Here is a 19,356-nt window from a genome sequence, read left to right as displayed (position 1 = left end):
AAATAAAATCTTTATTTTTTTAATTATTTGGGGGGGGATGGAGAGAGACAGAGAGAGAGAGAGAGGGAGAGAGACAGAGACAGAGACAGAGTATGAGCAAGGGAGGAGCAGAGAGAGGGAGACACAGAATCCAAAGCAGGCTCCAGGCCCTGAGCTGCCAGCACATACCCCGACACGGGGCCCGAACCCACAAACCGTGAGATCATGACCTGAGCCAACATCAGACGTTCAACCGACTGAGCCACCCAGGTGCCCCAAAAATAAAATCTAAGAAAGAGAGATAGAGATGTGGCTGCAGTGCCGAGTACAGGAGGCAGGAAGCCAAGTGCTGGCAGCAGCTGGGTGGGCACCATGGCCAGGACCACTACTATCGAGGCAGTGAAGATGCTGGTTCTGCAGCAGCAGGCCAGTGGTGCAGAGGACAGGGCCGAGCCCCTGGAGCGGGAAGTGAAGGGGAAAGGTGAGTCTGGGAGCAAGCTGAGGCCGAGGTGGTCTCCTAAAACCGCAGGATCCAGCTGGTTGAGGAAGAGATGGACCCTGCCCAGGAGCACCTGGCCACTGCCCTGCAAAAGCTGGAGGAAGCCCAGAAACCTACTACTGAGAACAAGACACGTATGAAGGCTATTGAAAATGGAGCCTTAAAAGATGAAGCAAAGATGAACTCCAGAAAACCCAATTCGGACAAGCAGAGCACATTACGGAAGAGGCAGATCGGATGTACGAAGGAGTGGCCCGGAAGCTGGTGATCACTGAGGGAGGATCTGGAATGCACAGAGGAGTGAAGTGAACTGGCAGAGTTCAGAGCTGCTGAAGATGGAGGAGGACATCAGACCTGATGGAGCAGAACCTGGTGTCTGAGAGCTGCTGCAGAAAAGTACTCTCGGAATGGAGATAAATATGAAGAAGAGATAAAGAATCTTACTGATAAACTTAAGCAGGCAAAGACCTGTGCTGAGTGTGCCAAACTAGCGAAGACAAGTGATGATTTACAAGATACGCCAATATGCACCACAGAGGAACACCTCTGTACACAAAGGATGCTGGACCAGCTTCTGCCTAACCTAAATGATATCTGCCCTGCAGCTGCCTCTCCTTCTGACCCCAGCTCCAGCCTGAGGCCAGCATGCCCGAAGCTGGCCTTGAAACTGAGGGCTGATCTCTAACTGGATGACTGCTTTCTCCTTTTGCCGCATCTCCCATCCCAACTCCTGTGTCTTTTTCACCAGTATCTGCCTCTCCCTAGAGATTCCAGTTGGGCTTGAGTCTGAGCATCTCTGGGAACAACATTTAAGGGAATGTGAGCACAATGCAAAGAGTCATTAAAAGCGTGTTACTCATGCGCACTCCCTCTTTCTTAAAAAAAAAGTTATTTTTTAAATCACTTTTGGGGCATCTGGGTGGCTCGGTCAGTTAGGCATCCAACTCTTGGTTTCAGCTCAGGTCATGATCTCATGGTTTGTGGGTTCAAGTCCCACATCAGACTCTGCCCTTGCAATGCAGAGTGTGCTAGGGATTCTCTCTCTCCCTCTCTCTCTTTCTCCCTCCCTCCCCCTCTCCCTCTCTCTCTTCTGATGCTCTCTCTCTCTCAAAATAAACTTAAAAAAAAGCATGTTGTGATGTACACATTTTGTAATTACCTTTTTTGTTGATGATGTGGCAACCATTTGTAAAACATTCCAAATACAGTAAACCCTGGTTTGCGAGCATAATTCATTCCACAAACATGCTTGTAATCCAAAACACTTGTATATCAAAGTGAACTTCCCCATAAGAAATAATGGCAGCTCAGATGATTCATTTCACAACCCAAAAATATTCATATAAAAATGATTACAATACTGTAATATAATAGAAAATAATAAAGAAAATATAAAATATAAAGAAAAATAATCAAACTAACCTGAACTTACGTTTGAAAACCTTAGTGGCTGGTGTAAGGGAGATGAGAAAGGAGGCTTATTGTAGAAGATGACTTTCCCTATCACTAATGGAATCACTGCTATCTATTGGCTCAATGGAATCTTTTTCTGCATGGGGGCCACTGTATATGCTCATACAGATGTTGACTACAGTAAACTAGTAATAAACTCTTGTCATATGCTGTATTTAAAGTAACTGGCAATAAGAGGCACCTGGGTGGCTCAGTCGGTTGAGCGGCCGACTTCGGCTCAGGTCATGATCTCACGGTCTGTGAATTCGAGCCCCGGCATCGGGCTCTGTGCTGACAGCTCGGAGCCTGGAGCCTGTTTCAGATTCTGTGTCTCCCTCTCTCTGACCCTCCCCTGTTCATGTTCTGTCTCTCTCTGTCTCAAAAAATAAATAAACGTTAAAAAAAACTTTTTTTTAAATAAAGTAACTGGCAATAAGGCAACAGAGGAAAGGATCTATATCTGCAGGCAGCCTGACCTAGAATGAAGCATAGCATTCCTAAGCTTACTCTTGTATGGAAAGACAAAGGACTGTCCATAGGTGCTTTGAAGTGACAAAACATACACTAGTGACAGTTGTGAACACCTTCCAACATTCTGAAAAAACACTGATTTATGCCAAACATCACAGCCTGAGTCAGAGCATCCGAGCATAGGAGATGATCACCCACAATCCCACAATGAGAGAAAAGAGAGAGAAAGGGACAGAGAAACAATGGCTCAGTGGTGATCATGTGACATTCAGCATCACATACTACTCATATTCCAAGACATCACTTATTTATCAAGTAAAATTTATTACAAATGTTTGTTTATCTTGTGGAACACTCACAGAACAAGTTACTCGCAACCCAAGGTTTTACTATAATTTTTCCACAGTTCTGAAGCAGTAGTCTAACCTCTTTCTCACCTTTGTTAAGTAATTTTTCAGCTTAATGCATATTGCCATCTCCACAGAGAAGGAAAAGCCAATAATACAACTGTTTTGTTTCTGAAAATTGACAAGGGTCTTTTTGAAATAAAGAATCAGTCCCTCCTCATCCCCCCCAAAAAAGAGAATTAAAACTCAAAATAGAGGGGGGGAAAGTGTACTTATACACTGCATAAGAGTGGTAATTTTCTGAATATATAAATTACTTATATAAACTGGTATTTTACCTCATAAAAAAATGAACATTAAAAGGATAAAATGGCTAATAAATATGAAAATTTTTAAATATGCCGCATGAATAATCAAAGAAAACTGAAGCATATTTTAGATAACTATTTTTCACCTAAATATTTACCCAAAATTGTGATAATCATTCAACACAGAAGAGAAGAGAAGTACTCTCAAGCCCTGCTTGTGGGAATATAATTCTGCACAGATACTTTTGTTGGTTGAAAACCTCAGGAGTTTCCCGGATAAAATGTGAAACTGGCCCTCGTACAGAGAGAGCAAGGAGAGACTGAAGAAAGAAGTAAACCATTCCAGATTGGCAGGTGACAGGTTTAAAAGCAACAGAACTTACATACAAGGCTTGTCTTGGGCATCCCCAACATGAGTAGATGTCTGTGCCCAACCACCAGAACCTTAAAGTTTATACAGAGGCCTTTAACTGAGTTCAGTCATGTATACCATATCCAGATGGTCTGAAGAATACACTGTTCTCTCAAGGGTGTGAAAATGGCTCCCACTGTGGGAATGATGGGTAGAACAGACATTGCAAGGACAGGGGAGGGAATGAGAAGCCTCCAGTTGCCTGGGTCCAGCTCTCAGATCAACTGGCAGTCACATTCTCCGATGACCTCTTTCAACAACTTATTAAAGAACTATTGGATTTTATACACACACACACACGTTTAAAGCCTCCAATACTTTGTTACAATAATTCCACACTTAAGCATCTTTCCTAAGGAATAATCTGAAGTAAAGATAAAATATTATATATAAAAAACTTCAAAAATGATGTCTTTAAAAATGACATTTATAAAGAGTTTTAAAAGCATAGTTAAAATAGGGGTGTCTGGGTGGCTCAGTCAGTTAAGCATCCAACTTCAGCTCGGGTCCTGATCTCATAGTTCGAACCCTACATGGGGCCCTATGCTGTCAGCACAAAGCCTGCTTTGCATCCTCCGTTCCCCCTCTCTCTTTGTCTCTCCCCGGTTTGTGCACATTCTGTTTCTCCCTCTCTCAAATTAAACATTTAAAAAAATAAATGAAAGCATAGTATAATATTTTCACTATATCATTAAGTCAAAAGGCAGTAAACAAACACATTTTCTCAGAAGTAGAGTGACTCTTGTAGGCATAGAATGTCACAGACTCAAAGGCTACTCTAATTGCAAAGGATTTCAGAGGTGATGTAACTCAACATTTCCCCTAACAGAGGTATCACATCCTGTGATCTCTAACAAAGAGTCCTTCCTTCTTTCCTTGAAAACCTGCAGTGAGAGTGGGTGGGGCAGGCACAGAGCTCACTCATACTTGAGGGGCCTCAGAGCTCCAGGTGATGGAGAGTTCCTCATTATAGTGACTCAGCATGTGATGCTGAATTTACGATGCTGACTCCTCTCTTGGTAATTAGCTTTACTCTCTGGAGCAATGAAAATCACATCATGGGAAGATTATGGCTTTACCATGAAGTAGACCAAAATTTGAATCTTGGCCACACATCATACTAATGTTATGATCTTGGACAACAACTCTGAACCTCGGTTTCCTCACTTGTAAAAATAGAGATGATGATATCCACCTCTCGGACAAGTGAAAGAGATCCCATGTACAAGGCACCAAGCATAAGTGCACACAGCCGACACTTAATGAATGTTAATTCTCTAGTCTCTTCTCCTGAGGACTGGGCACATTGCCTAGAATACAACAAAAATTCAAAATTATTTGTTTAATGAATGAGTTTTTTTTCAAAGAGCTGCGAATCCACCTATGCAAACAATAATTCACTCCTATTTCCCAACCATATCTTTGAGAATGCAATGAGAGAACATGAGATGCTCCATGGAATTTAGAATACATAATATTTTGGCTTTACTTAGAATTACTAGTCTAATAAAAGGGAAACGAGATCTGATTGGTCCAGTTATTGTTATGGAATCCATGTTGCTTTCAATGATCACTCTCCCTTGATAACTGCTCATATGTACTTAACTAGTCTAGTCAAAAATGACGCTTACAATGACATCAAAATTAGTAGGCTATAGTTCTCAAAATCCTTTACCTTTCTTTTTTTTTCTCCATTAGATTTTTTTTTTTTTTTGGCATTTTCACTGTAAATTCTTGAACTGTCAAGAAAAAAAGTGAAACAACAACAAAACAACAAGAGCAGAAAAAAACCAGGTGCTCTTAGTGATGACCAAAAGGTAAACAGAAATCATATTCGTTGGTTGTGACATCTTGGAGTATAATGTATCAGGGCCTGAAGACCTGAACTCAAAGCACATCAGTGTTCTCTGTTCCCCCAAGTCCCTTGAAATTTGATTCTATTTTCATATACTAAGTTCTCCTCTTTCCAGGAGGGAGATCAGGTATTCAGAGCCAACAGGAACAGAATCTGACTTTTGTTTTCTCTCTTAACTGTTACTATTGCATCAGGTGCCTTTGAAAGGAGTCTCATCCTTCTGGACTCTGTGTAGGAGATATGGCAAGCCTCTCTGGTCTAGCAAATTTCCCCAAATGGTTCATACTGGTTTCTGCCCATTCACCTTTGGTTATCAGAGTCTGATTTTATTCTTTTAAGATAGGAAGAGCAATAATGATTTTATCTAATATTCTCCCCCTTTTCCTTTTCCTTTGGATTGAAGCAGGATGTCAAGTGGGAATTTTCCAGGTTTCCCAGAACTACATCTGATATCGAGGTCAAGACTAAAATATGCTAAGACTCCCACATTCTAATACACAGAATATCCCTACAGGGTTCACTAACAGACCTCAGTTTAGAACAAGCCTTACTACCAAGTATTACCACCTCTCCCTGTGTAATGTAAAAAGAGAACTTAGAAAGTAGTGAGAAAAGTAGCCTCCTAAGGAGACACTATTCCATGAGGGAGAAGGAGAGTAAATTATCTTGTTACTTAAATTCAAGGGAAGTGGGTTCAAAAGTGATCCATGTTAATAATAGGAAGTGTCTACTTTTCCAAACAAGACATCCAAATGGCTAACAGACACGTGAAAAGGTGCTCAAAATCACTGATCATCAGGGAAATACAAATCAAAACCACAATATGAGACACCACCTCACACTTGTCACAATTAACAACTCAGACAACAATAGATGTTGGAGAGGATGCAGAGAAAGAGGAACTCTTTTGCTTTCCTGGTGGGAATGCAAACTGGTGTAGCCACTCTGGAAAACAGTATGAAGGTTCCTCAAAAAACTAAAAATAGAACTACTCTACAACCCAGCAATTACACTAGTAGGTATTTATCCAAAGGATACAAAATGTTAATTCAAAGGGGTACATGCTCCTCAATGTTCATAGCAGCGCTATCAACCATAGCCAAAGTATGGAAAAGCCCAAATGTCCATCGACTGATGGATAAAGAAGAGGTGGTATACATATACAATAGAATATTACTCGGTGATCAAAAAGAATGAAATCTCACCATTTGCAACAACGTGGATGGAACTAGAGTGTATTATGCTAAGTGAAATAAGTCAGCCAGAGAAAGACAAATATCATATGACTTCACTCATACGTGTAATTTAAGAAACAAAACAGATGAACATAGGGAAAGAGAAGCAAAAATATACAAAAAACAGAGAGGGAGACAAACCATAATAGACTCTTAAATACAGAGAACAAACTGAGGGTTGCTGGAGGGGTGTTGGGTGGGGGGATGGGCTAAATGGGTGATGGATATTAAGGAAGGCACTTGTCATGAGCACTGGATGTTATATGTAAATGATCAATCACTGGGTTCTACTACTGAAACCATTACTAAACTATACGGTAACTAACTTGGATTTAAATAATAAACAAACAGGGGCGCCTGGGTGGCGCAGTCGGTTAAGCGTCTGACTTCAGCCAGGTCACGATCTCGCGGTCCGTGAGTTCGAGCCCCGCGTCGGGCTCTGGGCTGATGGCTCAGAGCCTGGAGCCTGTTTCCGATTCTGTGTCTCCCTCTCTCTCTGCCCCTCCCCCGTTCATGCTCTGTCTCTCTCTGTCCCAAAAATAAATAAACGTTGAAAAAAAAATTTAAAAAAAAAAAATAAAATAAATAAATAAATAAATAAATAAATAATAAACAAACAAACAAACAAACAGGAGGTGTCTACATGAAGGGAAGTTGGGCAGTTTATTTTCCAGACAGCAATCTGTTTGGCCAGCACACCTGGGCTACCTGAATCACGGAAAGAGAGCTGGAAAGTATGCTGGGAGAAGAGGCAGCCATGAAGCTACCTGCCCCATTATTTGACAGGTCATAGATGGATGACTTTCCAAAGGGTCAATAGACAGGAAAAAAATTGCTAAACACTAGCTGTCTTTCTAGACTTCATCAAGAAAGCTGACCACCAGGAAAGAGAGACCTTGATTTTGGGTGGACAACTTTAAGAAGCACTAAGGGAGTGGAAAATTAAAGCCAGATTTTTCACATCCAAAACTATGCATTAGGTAGGGAAGGACTTTGGAAACTCTTCAAAGAACCTACATATGAGAGGACCAGTACCTACATGCCTGCCCACAAAAGGTAATAAATGATTACCTTGAGCCAAACACATGAAGACAACTAACCAGTCAGAGAACTCAACTTCACCACAGGCAGTTTAACAGGGAAGTGTTTACCCTTGTCCTTTTCCTTCCACCTTGCCTTCCACCTGGCCAGAAGATAGAGTAGGGAGACGTCATTCTGTGTAGAATGAAGAGGGAAACACAGCTTTGAATCCAATTCAAAATTAAATTTTTGAGGGGTTCCTGGGTGGTTCAGTGGGTTAAACGTCCAACTCTTGCATTCAGCTCAGGACATGATCTTGTGGTTTGTGGGATTGAGCTCCGGGTCAGGCTCTGTGCTAATGACACAGAGCCTGCTTAGGATTCTCTCTCCCTCTCTCTCTACCCCTCTCCTGCTCACACATGCTCTCTTTTTCTCAAAATAAATAAATATTTTTTAAAAAATAAAATTAAAATTTTGAAACAATGTAAGACTATTATAATTATTAAAAGTAGCCGAAACCTTCTGCAACCTAGCCAACATATTATTAAGGTACCTGCTGTTGACTACCTACAATGAAGTACTATAATATATAATTATATCATAATACAGAGAAGAAGAGTAGTAATTAGAAGCTTATACCCAAATAAAAAAGTATACAACAAATATAGTTACATTTTCTCATGCTTTCATCTTCTTTTAGAATAAGGACAGCCACATTTTCATTATTTGATGTTGTCTCATTTTCCCTCTCTTGTCTGGATTATATTGTGGTTGTACACTCAGGATATTTATGCCTTTTGGTATGCCTTACAGAAGCACAATAAAAATTACTTGAAAAATTAATCTGAAGTCAGAGTCCTCAAATGGTCTATAGTCTATCCTTGCAATTCAAAAATTTAGATATGGCAGTGTGCTTCTGTATAGACTATCCAGGATGATTGCAGGGCCTTCACCAACAAGCAGTGATTGATGGACTAGAGATGTGGTTACAGAACCACTCAGAGAGAGGGCCCAGGAACTTTTCAACAGTGTGAAATATAGAGGGAATTTGGCCCAAAGGGAGATTCAAGACGCCTAGTTCAGTAGAGGGTCAGGGGGTGATTTTACAGGTCACCATGGACAACATCATTTGTAATATCTCCCAAACCATTCCCATAATAACATGCACCAAATTCCACTAGAAGGGGCAATATAGGAACTCACAGGTTTGAGGAGAAGAATTATTGAATTAAAATAAATTAGGAAATCAACAGGCACACTACAAAAATAAAAACCCAAAATCAGATTATCATGAAAAAAAAAAAAAGCCATAGCTGGTGCAAATAGAGTTCTACATTTCACCAGAGTAACACTACCAACCAATCAGGTGATATTCATTTCATGAGCTGTGCCATCATAAGGCAACAACAAATCCTACAGCCTGTATGAAAGTCAGCCCACCTCACCAAAAATGTCAGCCTAAAAAAGAGATTCTAGATAGCAACAGAGCAGTGCGCGCACGCGTACACACACACACACACACACACACACACACACACACACACACACGACATGCTTAATAAAAAAGTATCAACATGAAAATGAATGGTGGATGTGCTCGCTTCGGCAGCACATATACTGAAAATGAATGGTGGAAGAGGAGGACTTTTAGAGACATCAAAGAGAATGTGAATTACCCTGAACACCCTGTCAAGAAAAGGAATTTCATAGATTACATCGACAGGGATTTGAAAAAAGAATATTTTCATGATACTTCCCTTTTATTATTTATGAAATGTAACCATTTTTATTATATTGAATCTCCAGGACAACTGTGGTCTGGAAGATTTAATAACTTAAAATTAAGGTAAGTATCAATGGTTGAAAACTTACCATTTGTATTTTTTCAATGTTTATTTACTTTTGAGAAGACAGAGTGCATGCAGGGGAGGGGCAGAGAGAGAGGGAGACACAGAAGCTGAAGCAGGCTCCAGGGAGAGCTGAACTGTCAGCACACAGCCCAACGCGGGACTCAAACTCAGGAGGTGCGATATCATGGACCTGAGCCAAAGTCTGATGTTTAACCAACTGAGCCACCCAGACACCCCTACCATTTGTATTTATTGAACTGGAAATTTCAATACCTTAGACCAAAGTCATAAGTAACAGGAATTTCAGGTACCATTATAGGCATTACAGGAAGAGGAGGAGCCTTTTGAGGATGGGCCATGTATTTATAAGATTCCTAACAATATTGGCAGCCTAGCACTATACACTGAAATGCTCTTCTTCTATAAAACTGATGTTTCTGACCAATGTTATCAAGGGAAATATTTTGAGTTTTCCTTTCGTTCTTTTTTTTTTTCAGTCAACAATGATGAATTTGATCCAAAACATGGCTCAAACCTTGTGAGTAAATGAAACGGTAGCTTGATGATGTTCAGGTCATACTGCTCTGATACATTTTTTGGTAAACTTTATAAGAAACTGCCTATAGCCAATGAATAAAATAAAACTGGCAAGTTGTTGCAGAATATTAAAGCTGAATATTTCACATCCAGCTTTGTTATGAAACCTAAGTAGAAATCCTAAAGTGACAACTTCTCCATTTTGAATATTTTGCTTGAAAAAAAATAGAGGAAGGTGAATCTGCTACCATAGGATTGGTAAAAAAGCTGAAATTTAATACATTCCCAACTAAACATCACTTATTAATTGGGAATTCAAAATATCACTGAATTATAGAACTTTTTGGAAAGTGAACAAGGAATTGAACAGGGATGCCATATGTAGCTTGACTCTAGACAGCACAACTGCAAAGCCAATAACGTGCACTTTCACCCCAAGGACCTGAGAAATAAGCAGAGACAAAATATTCAAGGGCTTAAAATTTAGCTGTGGGAAATTTACTGCAGCTAAATAGGAAGAAAACAGCTGATCCCATGGGAAAGACATAGATGGCAATGTAGGGTGCAATTAAGAGTAGTGGCAAAGCTATTCACCATTACTATTTGTTTAATACAGTCACTGAGCAAAGGTAGCTGCAACAAGGGAACTGTTCTCTCTACCCAGGTATCTGGGGAATTCAGGGATTTCCAGCACAAAGACCCATCACTTGAAGGACGATGTGACAGAGGATTCAGAGAGATTGGTTGTCTAATGGACAGGGGAATAAATTCTCCCAGAACGCTCCCTGTTCAAACCATTGGAAATGGAGGCGCCCTTCAGATCATCTGTATGCCTGTTTCTTTTTTCCATTTTCAATTTATAATAACAATAACGACCTAGACATAGGACATTTCCTGGGCTTTAATGACTGTCTGAGGTTAATGGCCCTCAACTACACCTCAGGCCATCAACCCCTCCCAGCCAGTCATCAATCTCCAGGAAATATCCTGTTCCAGGGTCATTATTGTTTCAATATCAACTATACCTTAAAAGCTTTATGGATTCTGCAAATACAGATCTCTTGCCAATAGAGGTTATAAAACCTGTTTAGAATTCTGAAATTATCTTGAATTTGACCTCTCAGAGATGTTGTGTTCAAAACTAAAATCGGCTTAAGAAAACATTCAGCTTTATCTTTGTTTATTTACATTTTCACAGGAAAAAGGTCTATTAAATATTACAAGGGCCTAAACAAAAATCAATGAGTATTAGAAGAAAAAAATAAAATTTAAAGATGAGCACCCTCTCTCCAGAATTGTAGCATAACTCAGCCTCTGAGAACACTATGTTATTTGTGAAATAGCTCCCTAAAATGCTTTATGTGTTTAAGTGTCACCAGACAATACCCCATGCATAGAATTTTCAAAATATATCCCAATTCTAAAATCTCATGTTTCACTTTCATAAAAAATACCCCAGTTTATACATTAATATTATTACAAGAAGCATTCCATCCCCAGCAGAATAGTCCACATGAGGAAGAGCTGTTAAAACAGGGATAAAATACAATTTCTGGAAAGGGCAGCTATCAAGGTTCTGATTCGGCAGGAAAGGGGAGGATGGTAGTCCAGAAAGCATTTGAGATCTAGAGAGCTGGTAGAGACATAGGAAGGGGACAAGGCAAGTGATTAGAACCAAGGAAAGCCAACAAATGGCAATAGGTGCACTCTCTGGTAAGGAGGCACACCATATACCCATGAGGACTTGGGCAGGCAGGACTCTGGAGAGATGTAGAAGCACTGGATGGGCCCACCTTTGGGGAAGAATTTAGGGTCAGAGATCTGTGCATCAGGTTCTGACGAAAATAGAGCCTAGTTGCAGGAGAAGTCAGAACTGTGTTCCCAGGTAGGTTTGTGACACAATTCTAGACCCTGAAACTGAGAAAGAAAATAGGATACTGGTCACAGGAATGATATGCAAGCTTAGGTGATAGGCTGGGAGCAGAGAGTCAAGAAAACAGAAAGGGAGGCTAGCTGTATTCTACATAAGTTCGATCCCCATGATCAGCGAGGGGAGTGGTCATGGAGCCTGGCACAGAGCTAAATCTTTAGAGGAGAAAGTCAAACAGGTCACATACAGCTATCCATTCTAATATCCCATTTTGAAAAGGAAAAAAAAAAACTTTTCTTTGAAATAACACTTGAAGATTTTACTCTAAATCATGTAACTGTGAAAACTGTAAGGTATCAGGACTCAAAGCAGAGAATAGAGGAAAACAACCACTTCCCAGAATTTCCAAAATTAACTTCTCATCACAGGGAAATGAATCTTTTAACTCAAAAAATGGAATGATGTATTATTGTTTTCCTACTAATCTATTATAACATTTTCTATAAGGACCAAAGTTGATATACTAATTGGTACTGGAATATTTTAACAGTAAAATCAGGAACGCAGAAGACAAAAGTGAATTTGAAATAGATCCTAAGATAAGGACTTGAGTATCAACAGTTTATTTGGAGAACTTCTTAGATGACTCTTAAACTCCTCACGTACTTTTAGAATTACTGTAGAGCCAAGATTGGCAGCAAGATTTCTTCAGAGGGCTGTGCTGTGTCTATACCCACAATGGGGTATACACCCCTCCCTAGGCTAGTGAGATGTGAATTCAAAGAAGGATGGGAGGACTGCTTCTCTTTGCCTCAAGATAAATGAGGTAGGGGTGCCTGGGTGGCTCAGTCAGTTGAACATCTGACTTTAGGTTAGGTCTCACAGTTCGTGGGTTCAAGCCCCACATAGGGTTGGCTGTTGTCAGCACAGACCTTGCTTTGGATCCTTGGTCTACCCCCCCGCCATCCCTTCCCTGCTCATATACTCTCTCTCTCAAAAATAAATAAAAATAATTTTTAAAAAAGATAAGCAAGGTAAGTTGAAAGATGACTGCCCCCAACATGTCCTTGTCTCCATTCCCTGTGGATATGTTACTTCACATGACAAAGGGTCTTGAAATGGGGAGATTAACCTGAGTTATTTAGATGAACTAGAGGTAATCATCAGGGTCCTTATAAGAGGGACACAGGAAAGTCAGAGTGAAAGAAGACAATATGATCACAGAAGCAAAGCTCAGAGAATCAGAGAGATTTGAAGATTATACACTTCTGGCTTTTAGGTAGAAGGAAGGGGCCATGAACCCAGGAATGCAGTTGGCCGTTAGAAGCTGGAAAAGGCAAGGAAAAAGATTCTTTCCTAGAGCCTCCAGAGGAAGGTAACATTGCCAACACCTTGATGCTACCCATTGGGAACCATGACAGCTTTCTGACTTCCAGAACTGTAAAATAATAAATCTGTGTTGTGTTAAGCCACAAAATTTGTGATTTATTTTAGCGACAATAGGAAAATAATATAAGAGAAGGGTTTTTGTGAGCCCATTAGGAGATCTTACTAAGCATCCTTGAAACCTTAGGGAATAGTGGAGACCACTGTCTGTCATCTAGAAAATCTAAGGGCATGATACAGGTTAGCTAACTGCTTTGACAACAGAGTAAACAAGTGGGAGCTGGCCTATGTTCCAGAGCCTGTTTAGACAAAGAATTATGTGACTGTGTCTGCCTGCACAGGATTGTCTTAGGTCTCATTCCTGAGAACCACCTACAAGGCCAGCTTCATGGACATGGAACTTGTCCAGTCACACAAGGAGCTGCATTCAAAAGGAATCTATACTTGGTTTAATGTTCTGCTGTCACTGGCTTGAAATTCTTAATAATTTCTAAGAGAAGAGTCCTGCATTCTCCGAGTTCTCCACAGACTGAACTCAGCTCACAGAGTACTACAAATTATGTTGCCAGTCCTGGCCACCTAGAAGGGCAAGTGATCAGCGAAGTGAAGCTGGCAGGATGAGAAAAGTCTTAGTGACCGAGGGAGAAGCAAAGGAACAACTGGTTTAGACATGCCATGGTCCAGGTCAAAGCTACAGATTCCAGTTATGTTGTGACAATGTTTAGGCAACCTCCAACACCTTCTTTAAAGCATCTACCAGAAGGGGCGCCTGGGTGGCGCAGTCGGTTGAGTGTCTGACTTCAGCCAGGTCACGATCTCGCGGTCCGTGAGTTTGAGCCCCGCGTCAGGCTCTGGGCTGATGGCTCAGAGCCTGGAGCCTGTTTCCGATTCTGTGTCTCCCTCTCTCTCTGCCCCTCCCCCGTTCATGCCCTGTCTCTCTCTGTCCCAAAAATAAATAAACATTGAAAAAAAAAATTTTTAAAGCATCTACCAGAGAAAGCATCATGTCTAAGTTTCAAGCAGGCCTTGAGGGACAGGGTGCTGGCACACAACAGAATCAGTGAAGGAAGGACTTTCAAGTCCCCTTTCCTCTTTTACCTGGTAGGTGTCTGAATGAGTAGCTGGCCCAGTAGAAAGGTGAAGTAGACGTGCTCCCTGTGGAGAGAGATGAAAATCAATAAGCCCCTTCCCCATTGCAATCTTTCCACTCACCGCAGGCAGAAACCTCCACTCCATACCAAGTACAGAATTTTGATTATGACATGGTAGTGGGTCCTTTGATTACTGAAGGGGAACATTGTTTTGTGACTGAAAGCAACCAGAAATTGTCATGGGATTTGCACATGTCTATTTAGGGGAAGAATTAGCCCCAATGAAAACATTTTAAAAGAACAATGAGAGGGACACCTGGGTGGCTCAGGTGGTTAAGCGTCAGACTCTTGATTTCAGCTCAGGTCATGATCTCAAGGTCATGGGATCGAGCCCCTTGTCCAGCTCTGCACCGCAAAACCTGCTTGGGATTCTGGCTCTCCCTCTCTCTCTGCCTCTTCCCTGCCTGCTCGCACATGCTTGCTCTCGGTCTCTCTCTCACTCTCTCTCAAAATAAATAAATAAACTTAATAAAGAACAATGAGAAACCAAACCATCTACAGATTGCAGTTATTCAAAGCAAGGGTTACATAAGTTACAGTGGAGGAGTTAGGGACAAAGACTCTCTCATTCCAAGTGTGGTAGACATCATTCACCAAGAAGATTTAATATTGCCCTTATAAACCAAACATAAAATAATATTAAAAACTCTAATATGCAATTTCCAGTGGGGTAAAAAATGCATGATAAAAACTTGAGCCTCCGTTCCAAACAGAAACATAAAGTAAAATATCTCCCCTGAGATGGCTGATGATAATGCACAGTATGGACAAGCGCTGGGGGCTTCTTCCTCCCATCCATCCTTCACTGCCCCAGAATTATCTTTCTCAAATATGATGACGATGTCACCCTTCTACCTAAAAGTCTCTAATGCCTCTTGGGGTGCTTCAAGATGAAACCCAACATCCTGAGCACAAGTACGTGGTGCTCCTCTGCTGACCTAGCTGTCCTTTGCCACATGTGCTTTTAGAGCACTAATCCCCAAACTGTAGTTACTCACATTCTACCTTCACAATGTTTGCAACATTCATCTTCCCTCAGAATAACTGTCTACTTACTATTTTTCTTTAAACCACGTACTATTTTTACTCAAATAAATTTATTCTCATTCAAAGCAATGTCTCCAAATCAAGGGGGTTTTTTTAAGTTTATTTATTTATATTTTGAGAAAGAGAGAGAGAGCACAAGCAGGGGAGGGGCAGGGAGAGCAGGAGAGACAGAATCCCAAGCAGGATCCGCGCTGTCAGCACAGAGCCTGACGTAGGGCTCAATCCCATGAACTGTAAGACCATGACCTGGGCTAAAATCAAGAGTTGAACACTTAACCAACTGAGCCACCCAGGTGCCTCTGTAAATCAAGTTTTAATGTACTACTTATAGCTTTACTAAATATTATCACTATTTAAAATTAATTTTAAATTCAAAAATGTTACCTCTGTGTCTCACCTAAATCTATCAGTCACACAACCCACTGTTCATGTAACACACATTGGGATGTGCTACTTTAGGCAGAAACTACAGTGAATTTTTACCCTTCAATACTGAGCATACTGTGCCTTTGAACCTGTTGTTCCCTCCTCTTAGAGTAACCTTTCTATTATGTATAATGTTTCTCTCTTCCTTTAGGACTCAACTCAATCCAAAAGGCACCTCTCCTTTAAAGCTTCCCTAAATCATAAAGTTAGATGCTCCCCCTCTGAATTCCAAAGCAATTTTTATCTGCCTGCATTATAACATTTATCACACTGCAGAGCCTTATGAAACTGAGAGTACTCTAGTCATCTTTGGGTCATCCTGTTACCCACTTAGATGCTCAGAACAATGTCTGCTAAGTAAAGGAAGAATAATGAATTATAGAGCCAAAGATAAGCTACACACAAGCCATTTATTCTATAAACATTCCAGCATAGTATTACTTCTGCTAAGCAAAAGACATCCTAAAATCTCAATGCATGAAAGACCTCTCTGTAATTATCAGAAGGGACCAACAAGCAAATTTAAAGGTATTCCCAGTACACGGCAGAAAGAACACAGAAGAACTGAGAAGGGAGTATAGAATTATATTAAATTTCAATGTAAAATTTTTACAAAAGTCTGCTTGCAGAGGTTCTAGTTATCCGTTTTAGTAATCTGCCATTTAACAATCACTTCCTAACTGCAAACTTTTTAAATTAAAGCTAGAGAAGCAAATTTAAAATAAAGCAAAGGGTTATGAAAGCAGAGATCAAGCATGGTTACTTTAGAAGAAATGACCTCACTGAAAATGAAAATTATATCACTAATATGTGAAGTACTCAGAATAACTGCTCCTCAATACCAGCACTGTGTTATAACTGAGGAAATGCCCTTGTCCTATTACACTTTCCTAGGCTTACAGAAGAATGAACCAGAAAATGTTGAGAGATGCGGTATCAGGTTTGGCAGATTTTTTAAAAATCTGTTTTAATCCCAACAAGACATTTAATCTCTCTTGTCTTTACTTTCCTCATCTGTAAAAAGCAGTTGACAGATATATTAATGAATAGGCATTCAAAACCAGTAAAAATATAAGTGTATATACTTTAATACTCTGGTTTTACCTGAAAAAATATAATGACTCTACAGATATATTCTCTGAAGTGCTGTTATTTAGGCAAAGAGAGAACAACCTGAATGTTCATAAATTTGGTCACAGTTAAGCACTTGCTGAATACCTGATGTAGAGTGACTTGCGTCCCCCCAAAATCATACATTGAGGTCTAAATACCTCGTACCTCAGAATGTGACTTTATCTGGAGATAGGGCCTTCAAAACAGTAACTAATTTTAAATGAGGTCATTAAGGTGGGTCCTAATCTTACATGACTGACATCCTCATAAGATGACATTACAACACAGACACACACACACAGAGATGCCCGTGTTGAGGACACAGAACAGACACAGCCATCTACAAGCCCAGGAAAGAGGCCTTAGGATAAACAGCCCTTCCGGCACCTTGATTAGGACTCGCAGCCTCCAGACCTGTGAGAAAATACACTTCTGTTGTTAAAGCCTCCCTGCCTATGGTACTTTGTCATGGCAGCTCTAGAAAATTCATATAGGTACTCTCCAGGCCCTCAAGAGGAGATAGGTATGCAAAAGGGTAAACAGTGTGGTAAGAAGGTTAGGATGAAGCAGATTATGAATGTTATCAACTCAGCACAATTTTATGTAGTGTTTGAAATTATAATTACAGACAGCATATAGCAACCTGGGAAATGTTCATAAAAATTATTAAGTGAAAAAGGAAAGTACCACAGTATATCTATTCTATGAAAACTATAAAAAAGCGTTTAACAGGCAAAAATAAATAGATTTAGTTTTAAAAGAAAATACATAACCTTTTGCCAATTTAAACTCCGCAGTTTACTGGATATTAAATAATGACAATATTAAGTACTGGTACACTCTCTTTCTCTCTTTTGCTTCACATTTCAGTTTAGTTCAAGTTTCTGCTTTTGAGAAAGCTATTCTGAGAAGGATTCTGAAAGGAAACTGAAAGAGATTTCATGAGCCTAAAGACTGTACAGAAATAGTCACTAAAAATAAGTAAGGACATAAGGAAAATAGTGTACTTGATTCTGTATTTGAAAACTGATCTAAAATGAGGTTCTAGAGCCTTGCCTGGCTATGAGCCTCAAAACCAGGCTCATTTATAAAAATATCCAAGAAGATTTTGCCAAAGTAAAGTGAGGACAAGTGAGATGAGCAAAAGAAATAGGTCTCTCTCCCCGGGAAGGGGCAGAAAGAACAAGGGCCCAGGCAGTTTCTCAGGCTTATGCACCTGACCAGACCCCTCAGAGTAGGAGGGTGAAGCCCCAGCAAAAAGAGCCCATGTGCCCAGCCTGTCAAAAGAGGATGTTTTCACAACAGATTTCCACATAAACGCCACTGCATCCCTGGCAGCAATGCAGCAAAATCTGCGACTCTCTGGCAGCGACTCTATGCAGGTCAGGGTGTGGCCTGGAAAAGTTAAGGCGGTGTTAACAGCTGCCCTAAAGCTGCATTGGGTGTTAATCAAAAGCCACCTCCCAAATAGCAGGAAGGCTTCCTCAAGGACCTTAACCTGCCCCCAAGGCCCTGTTTTTACCTTTATTTAGCAATTCTTACTAGTGGCTACCTGTTGACTTCCTCCCACACAAGGCCCCAAGCTTGGGGTTCTGCTGCCCCTACGGGCTTGCCTTTGGTAGCCCCTCAAGGAGAAAAGCTCCCCAGGAAGGAGATAGAGCTTTATTTTTATCCTAGTTAAAGTCTCTATCCAATACATTAATCGCCAAGATAACCTTGGTCCAGGGCATTTCCTGAAGAAGCTATAACCAGCTGGGGTTAATGAACTCTCCCTACCATTAATTCCTCCGAGAGGCCATTGGCCTGAATTGTTACTTAATTACTCTTCTGTGTACAGCTTCATAAAGCAATGAAATGCCTTCTTTCAGGAAGAAGGGAGATGGTAATGGGGGTCATCAGAGGCCATTAATTTTACAAATAGTTTGTTAGAAACTACAGTATGTTAAGAAGTCACTTTGGCCCACAAATCAACTCAATGCAGTCCTTATTAAGTCAAGATCTGAAACTTCAGGTTTCCGTGACTTGCACACATAAAAAGTTACAAATTGTGCCTAATCTGGCCAAAATATACATACCAGATAAAATCAATTTACTCCTGTTTTCTGTTGATTGTGTTACCCCTTTCCACCCCCCAACACACACCCTAGAGTGTAAACTCCATAAAGGCAAGTGCTTTGGGCTATTTCGTTCCCATTCTGTCTCCTCGTACTTAGAACAGTGCCTGGCAAAAATAGGTGCTCCTTCCAAGTTTCAGTGTTTGTTGAATGAATGAGTAGTTAGTTGACTACATTATGGGATTAGGCTGCTGGTGTTAGGACCCAGAGTTCCCATATGAGTCAAGCTTGGGCAAGGAAAGTGCTCAATCTGCTAGAGAAATGAGACAGAAGCTATCCCTTCA

At 40.5% G+C, this 19,356-nt stretch overlaps 1 pseudogene; it reads left to right on the top strand.

The window, feature by feature from the left end:
• Positions 1-351: 351 nt before the first annotated feature.
• LOC123583650 lies at positions 352-1,163 on the top strand (annotated as a pseudogene).
• The last annotated feature ends 18,193 nt before the right edge of the window (positions 1,164-19,356 follow it).

Source organism: Leopardus geoffroyi, chromosome B3, assembly GCF_018350155.1.
Source record: "Leopardus geoffroyi isolate Oge1 chromosome B3, O.geoffroyi_Oge1_pat1.0, whole genome shotgun sequence".
Taxonomy (NCBI): Eukaryota; Metazoa; Chordata; class Mammalia; order Carnivora; family Felidae; genus Leopardus; species Leopardus geoffroyi.
Note: the sequence above shows the minus strand (reverse complement) of the source record. Positions and strands in the feature narration are given on the sequence as shown.